Source organism: Cebus imitator, unplaced genomic scaffold, assembly GCF_001604975.1.
Source record: "Cebus imitator isolate Cc_AM_T3 unplaced genomic scaffold, Cebus_imitator-1.0 Scaffold16, whole genome shotgun sequence".
Taxonomy (NCBI): Eukaryota; Metazoa; Chordata; class Mammalia; order Primates; family Cebidae; genus Cebus; species Cebus imitator.
This window is the reverse complement of record NW_016107331.1, coordinates 10,958,998-10,966,179: the sequence shown is the minus strand read 5'-3', so window position 1 is coordinate 10,966,179 and position 7,182 is coordinate 10,958,998.

Genomic DNA, 7,182 nt, shown 5'->3' with positions numbered 1-7,182 from the left:
TGTAGGTGACTATATTAAGAATAGAGTGAATTTTTTTTGTAAAAAAGAGGGAGATGGACATTAGTCATATTTATCCTTATAATCCTACTTATCATGCAGTGGCATTTTATGATGTGAGAGAATTATGTTACCTGCTAAACTTTCTTAGTGCGTTGCTACTCTGGTTTCCTTGTGAGCTTTGAGAGCTTGAGATTTGTCAGCTAAGATCTTTTCCTTCACCTTTGTTATAAGCTAATAGAGCCTGCTTTCTGAAGAAACTATGTGCCTATTAGCCGCTCTTAGACTAGGGTAGGTAGTTGGGATAGGGGATGAAATCAAAAACACATTTTTTAAGCTCTTAATATGTACTGATATAAGAGATAGGAAAAACAGCGGTTACTTTAAGTACTAGTATACATGCACAGGATGTACAAGTTTGTTATATAGGTAAATGTGTGCCATGATCGTTTGCTGCAACTATCAAACCATTATCAAAGTATTAAGCCCAGCATGCATTAGCTATTTTTTTCTGATACTCTCCCTCCCCACACACCCTACCCCCAACCCCCTGACAGGCCCCAGTGTGGTTTCCCTCCCAGTGTCCATGTGTTCTCATTGTGTAGCTCCCACTTATAAGTCAGAACATACGGTGTTTCGTTTTCTGTTCCTGCATCTATCGGGGTCTATTAATTTGCCAGGCTACTCACAGAACTCAGAAAAAACACATCTACTGGTTTGTTATAAAGGATATTACAAAGATGAACAGGTAGATGAGATGCATAGGGCAGGGTGTAGGGGAAAGGTCCAGCAATCGGTAAACCTTCCAAACCTGTTTTTTTTGGGGTCTTAATGGAGGCTTTATTATGTAGGCATGACTGATCACATCATTGGTCACTGGTGATCATCTTAATCTTTGCTGAGGATAATGTTTCCAGCTTCATTCATGTCCATATAAAGGACATGATCTTGTTCCTTTTTATGGCTGCATAGTATTCCATGGTGTATATGTACCACATTTTCTTTATCCAGTCTATCATTGATGGGCATTAGGGTTGATTCCATGCCTTTGCTATTGTGAATAGTACTGCAGTGAACATTTATGTGCATGTATCTTTATAATAAAATGATTTATATTCCTTTGGGTGTATACCCAGTAATGGGATTGCTGGGTCAAATGGTATTTCTGGTTCTAGGTCCTTGAGGACTTGCCACACTGTCTTCCACAATGGTTGAATTAATTTACATTCCCACCAACAGTGTAAAAGTGTTCCTATTTCTCCACAACCTCACCAGCATCTGTTTCTTGACTTTTTCAATAATTGCCATTCTGACTGGTGTGAGATGGAATCTCATTGCAGTTTTGATTTGCATTTCTCTGATGACCAGCTTTTTTTTTCTTCATATTGAAAAACACTGGTTTACAGTCACTCAGCAAAACACATTTGACACTAGATTTTCGAGTGTACAAAACTAGGTGTTCCATGATTCAATTCAACTGTGACACTATCTACATGGAGGTAGATAAAAGTGTCTTCCAGGTGGATGGGTCAATCACAAGCTCCAGGTTGTGATCTGTGCTTCTGACTGGCTGGCCGGCCATAATTGGGGATTCCCAGTTCCCCCTTATCAGGGTCTATTAATTTGCTAGGCTGCTCACAGAACTCAGAAAAAGCACATCTATTGGTTTGTTATAAAGTATTTTATTATAAAGATGAACAGCTAGATGAGATGCATGGGGCAGGGTGTAGGGGAAAAAGTCCAGCAATCAGGAAGCCTTCCAAACCTGTTTTTTTGGTTTTAATGGAGGCCTCATTATGTAGGCATGATTGATTACATCATTGGTCAATGGTGATCATCTTAACCTTTACCCTTCACCCCTCTCTCTGGGTGGTTGGCGAAGGTGGGACAAAAGTTCCATCCTTCTAATCACTCAGTTGGTTCCCCTGACAAACCCTCACCCCAGTCCTGGACCCCCAGACTCTCCAGGAATCCCAGTCACCAGTCATCTCTTGGAGAGCCATGGGTTTTAGGAGCTGTTTGCCAGGAATCAGAAGCAGAGACCAAACATATATCACAATATCACAGTTTCTGTGCTTGGCTTAGTTAATCCTTTATTGCAGGAAATTTGTATAGCACTTCTTTTTTTTTTTTTTTTTTTTTTTTTTTTTTGTTTGTTTTTTTTTTTTTTTTTTTTTTTTTTTTTTTTTTTTTTTTGAGACGGAGTTTCATTCATGTTACCCAGGCTGGAGTGCAATGTGCAATGGCGCGATCTCGGCTCACCGCAACCTCCGCCTCCTGGGTTCAGGCAATTCTCCTGCCTCAGCCTCCTGAGTAGCTGGGATTACAGGCACGTGCCACCATGCCCAGCTAATGTTTTTTTTGTATTTTTAGTAGAGACGGGGTTTCACCATGTTGACCAGGATGGTCTCGATCTCTTGACCTCGTGATCCACCCACCTCGGCCTCCCAAAGTGCTGGGATTACAGGCTTGAGCCACCGCGCCCGGCCTTGTATAGCACTTCTAATGGAAGACTTTCAAATTTAGTTGATGTGCTGGTGGTAATGGCCTTATCTTAGCAAACACCATGGAAAGTGGACAGTGGCTTTGGCCTCAGCTCCATAAGCCATCTGATGCTAGTCACTGGAAGTAAATTCTCTTAGGGATTTAATAGTGACGTGTTTTTTAAAAATCATTTACAATGTTCTGAAGACCAATGTGAAAAAGAAAAAATAACTTAAAAATCCACAATATGTAACATATTACACTTTTAATAGAGTGTAATATAAGGAATAGGTTACATTGGTACTGGAGAACAAAAACAAAAGCAGAAAGGAAACATAACTTCAGGTGGCAGCTATCACCCCTAGGCCTAGGAGAACAGGATAAGAGGTTGTATTTACTAGACACTTTGGGGAGATCGTCAGCAGAGCAAGGACTCAGACATTTGCGGAGGGGCCGCTGGTAAGTGGTTGTAGTATAGATAGAGAACGATGAGGCTGGTATGGGGAATGCTGAGAAAAAGCTGGAGACGAACCAAGTGTCGCTATTGGAATGAAGAGCTGTTGCTTTGGGAATGCTGGCAGGAATAACAAGCAAACAGGAAACAGCAAGATTCTTTCCTTCTCCTGCCCTTATGTCTTTATCTTCTAGTCCTGCTATTAGTGGAGCCTAACAAAAATTCAGGTTGCAAAGGAGATATGTAGTTTTCATAGTCGCAGCCCTAGTGTTACACAGTTGAGTATAGAATAGTGGTTTGGAGTTGCGGGGAAAAAAAAAATCAGCAAAGCTGATTATGTATTTTGTCATCTGAACTAGGTTACTTTTGAGAATGAAGGAGTTAAGAGGATGGAGGGGGCTATTATTTACACTAGGATAACAGAAGTAAATCAGAAATGTCCTTGGCAAATCATATGATTGCCTGATCTCTGGGAATAGTAGCCACTGTTATTTTAGAGAAGTTACATATTTTAATCTTAATAACCTTTTCGGGGGTAGATACTGTTGGATTGTCTTTTACAAACATTTGGAGGGTTTAAGTAACATGTTGAAGGTAACAGGTTGTAATTGAATCGGAATATGATCCCAAGCTGTTTTACTCTAGAGCCCACTCATAACTGATGCTGTCTGCTTAACAATAACTTTTATGTACTCTCTCAAGATGTAATGCATCAGACCTTTGGAACCACAAAACATGAAAGAGAATTTGAGATTCAGTAGCTCAGCTGAAAAACATTTATGAAACATGTTTAAGTTAGCATGGCATTATATTATGTTATTCCATGTATGTTAGTGTTTTGTGTCAGACCTCTGGAAGCTTGTAATCTTAGATAACTGTATTTTTATAGTGATGGAGACAACACATTGAAAGAGGTCAGTTTGGAAAAGAAATACATTAAAAATAGGGTTAAGCAAATACTTACTGAGAAAGTACACATTATTGAGTAGTGAAGACTTGTAATATGTTTTCATTTTGAGGGTAAAATTTAGGAAAACAGTTTTTCTACTTAATTTTTGTGGAGAAGATTTTATTTTAGGGACTGCTTAAAATGAAAGGAAACGTGGATTTACAAGTGTGGTTGATAGAAGGTTGTGTTGGTGGTCTTTGGCATTAAGCCAAAGAGGAGGAGGGAACAAGGTTTATGGACCTAAAGCTGGTAATCTAAAGCAAAGCACTTGTAGGTCTCAGGTGAGGTGCATTGGTTGGAGGGGAGGGATGGTCAGTAAAGATCATCTGCACAGTAGAAATGTGCAGAATATGGGTTGTAAGCAGGACATCTCAGAATGAAATATGACAGCCCAGCCAACTGGATGAGATCTTAGTGCATCTTGGAGATCTTGGGATAGACTTTCAGCTGGAGTAGGTAATTTGTTTACCTTTCCTGATTCTGAATTCAGAATATACTGCAGTTAGACCATTCATTGAAAACTTCATCCTAGATGCTATGAAAAATTGTCAAATAAAATCTAAAATACAATCAGTTCTCGTTTATCTGAGATATATGACTGTAGGTTAAAAGTTACCTTTGTGAGGTATACTGTAAATACTAGGTGTTTTTATTAATAATTTTATCTAATTGTCTACAGAAATCCAAATTATTTGTTTCATGAGAACTTTGGAAACCTATTCTGAGACTACGTAAAATATTTTTTCATTATGTAATGATTTTAGGAAGAATACTGACATAGAATCAAACATCAGGGTTACCTCCATTTTATACTTAAGAATATTTAAAAATAGGTTTTCTTTATAATAAAATAAATAAGAGATAATAGAATTCCTGGAGTCCAACATTTCTGATTTTAATGTGCTTGTAACATTTGCCTAACACACCACTGTGCTCTCTGAAAAGGGTGATCATTTTCACTGTATGGTATTACCTCAGATGGCCTATCCCCAGGGTCTTCCAAAAGGTCCATGTAAGTTTGACAGCACAAAAACATGTACCGTTGTAGAGCATAAATTCTGGTGACTTACTGATGAAAGCTTATTTCTGATACGTGGCTTTTTAAAGACCACTAAAAAATACATAAACTAAATAAGTGACAAATATATTTTCAAATTGTATTTCCTACCATTTAGGACCTTCTTAAATTCAACAGCAGGTTAAAGGTTTGGGGTTGGCTTTATTTAATATTATTTAAAGAAAATATACATTTTGATTGTTTTGAAAGTTTATACATTTAAGTTTCTTGCAAAACAGGTAGATATAATCATACTTTAAGTAAGATTACATTTTCTTTTTTCTATTAAGATTAAAAATGTTCCATTAAATCTCAATAGCTGGCCAAAACTGAGCTTTCCTGGAGACTTTTTTCTATACCAGTCTTGCTGGGAGATAATTGTTGCTAATCTAAGTTCTAAGGGATGGTGGGATGTTTTTCAACACTGGCAATAAAAACAAAATAACACCTTCAAAGAGGGAGAAGCAAGATTTGGATTCTAAAAATTTTCCTTGTGAAAGAAAACTTTGTTTAAATCTAATTGGTTGATTTAACTATTGTAGCAAAGATATAAGAAAAAAAAACTGGGAAAGATGTTGAAAAACTAGAAAATTATCAATCTATTTTAACTATTTCATGTGGTTTGGGGTAAAATTAAATGAAATTATGTTTGTGAAAATGTTTTGTGATTTGCAAAGTTATATTAAAATATAATTGATATAGTTAGTTGTCTTCTGTAGTTTGAATTATTGGCCTATGGGTCTAAGTACCTATAGTTCTACAATCTGATCCTGGCAGTTCTGGGGTCTTGATGGCCTATAAGGAGTTGTTGGTTGTACCCAGACCTAGGTAGCTAGGATATTGCTTGGGGGCAAATTCTGAACTCAGATTAGTTTCTTTGGAGTATTCATAAATAGTGAGCAAGCCAGTGTTCAGTCCATTCGAAGGAAATATATTCTTAGGGAGCATGGATAAATTATATGCTATTAACAGTTGGTTGAAATCAGCTTAATAATTATGGTTTACATAACTTAAGTTATATTAAAGTCAAAGGTTTTTTAAAAATTATCTTCAAAAAGCTGAACTTGATTGCTAGCAGCTATTCGGGTCTAAAAAGGCAGATCTTTTTAAAAAAGTTCTTAGTTTCTATTTCATTTACACTTTATATAACATCTTTCTTTTCCCCAAAAAAGGGTTGTAGCAGACTTCTCCAACAAAAGTTCAGTAAGATTATTAAATTAGAAATAATAGATCACAAACTATATAGAAATAAGGGACAAACACAGTCAACTTCAGTTATTTGGGGTCAGATGTCGGAGGAGGGTTCAGATTAACCATAATAAACAGCAGAGACCTGGACTAGGCTCATCTCCCAATAGAGTAATTGCTGTCTTTTACCACTTTTGCTCTCTCCTTCTCCCACTTGTCTCTCACAAGATTAGAGAAGTGCTGAGTTAACTGAGAAGCATATTTGGTTAAAGTAGGGATGGGAACTCAAAGAAGCCCTTCCCAGCACTATAGGGGAGGGAAAATGCTAGACATCTGCTATACTTTAATATTGTTAGTAATAGGCCAGTCAGATTGCTTCTTTATAATCAAGAAACTTCTAGAAATCCAGGCTGAAATAAAAGATGGGTGAGGGCCTAGAGGTAAAAGAGAGCTTGATTTAAAATACAGCTTACAGTATGGATGTAGAAGTTTTCTGAAGTGCAAATTAATTCACATACTCATTATTGGTTCAATGATATACTTTATATACTACTTACTAAAAAAACTGAAGAAACATTAAAGAGGATTGCTATGGCATTTGGCCATCTGAAAACATTACTCAGGATTCTGATGAATTAAGTGTCGAGGAATACACCAGCCATATCAACAACTGCTTAGGTGTTCTTAAGCCTCAGGGAAGCCAGAGATTTAAGGCTAATGTAGAGGAAACTTAAAAGTCACAGGGAAATGGTGAGTGGCAGTGGGTCACTGATGCCAGAGAAAGGACCCATGGAGAGGTTATTGAGGTTATTGAACCTATAGGTTCAAGTGATTTGCAGCTCTATAATCAGATCTTGAATGTTCTGGGATCTCCAGGACCTCTACAGTGTGGGAAACAGTTAAAAAAAGATAGTATCATCTAAATTTCAGTTTTTACCTCAGGCTAACACTACTGGAACTTTAATTTTCAAGAGGGTATGGAATGAAATCTGGGTTCCATATTATTCCAAAGTGATTATGCTTCTGGGTGGGCATCCATTGGTGAAACTGAAT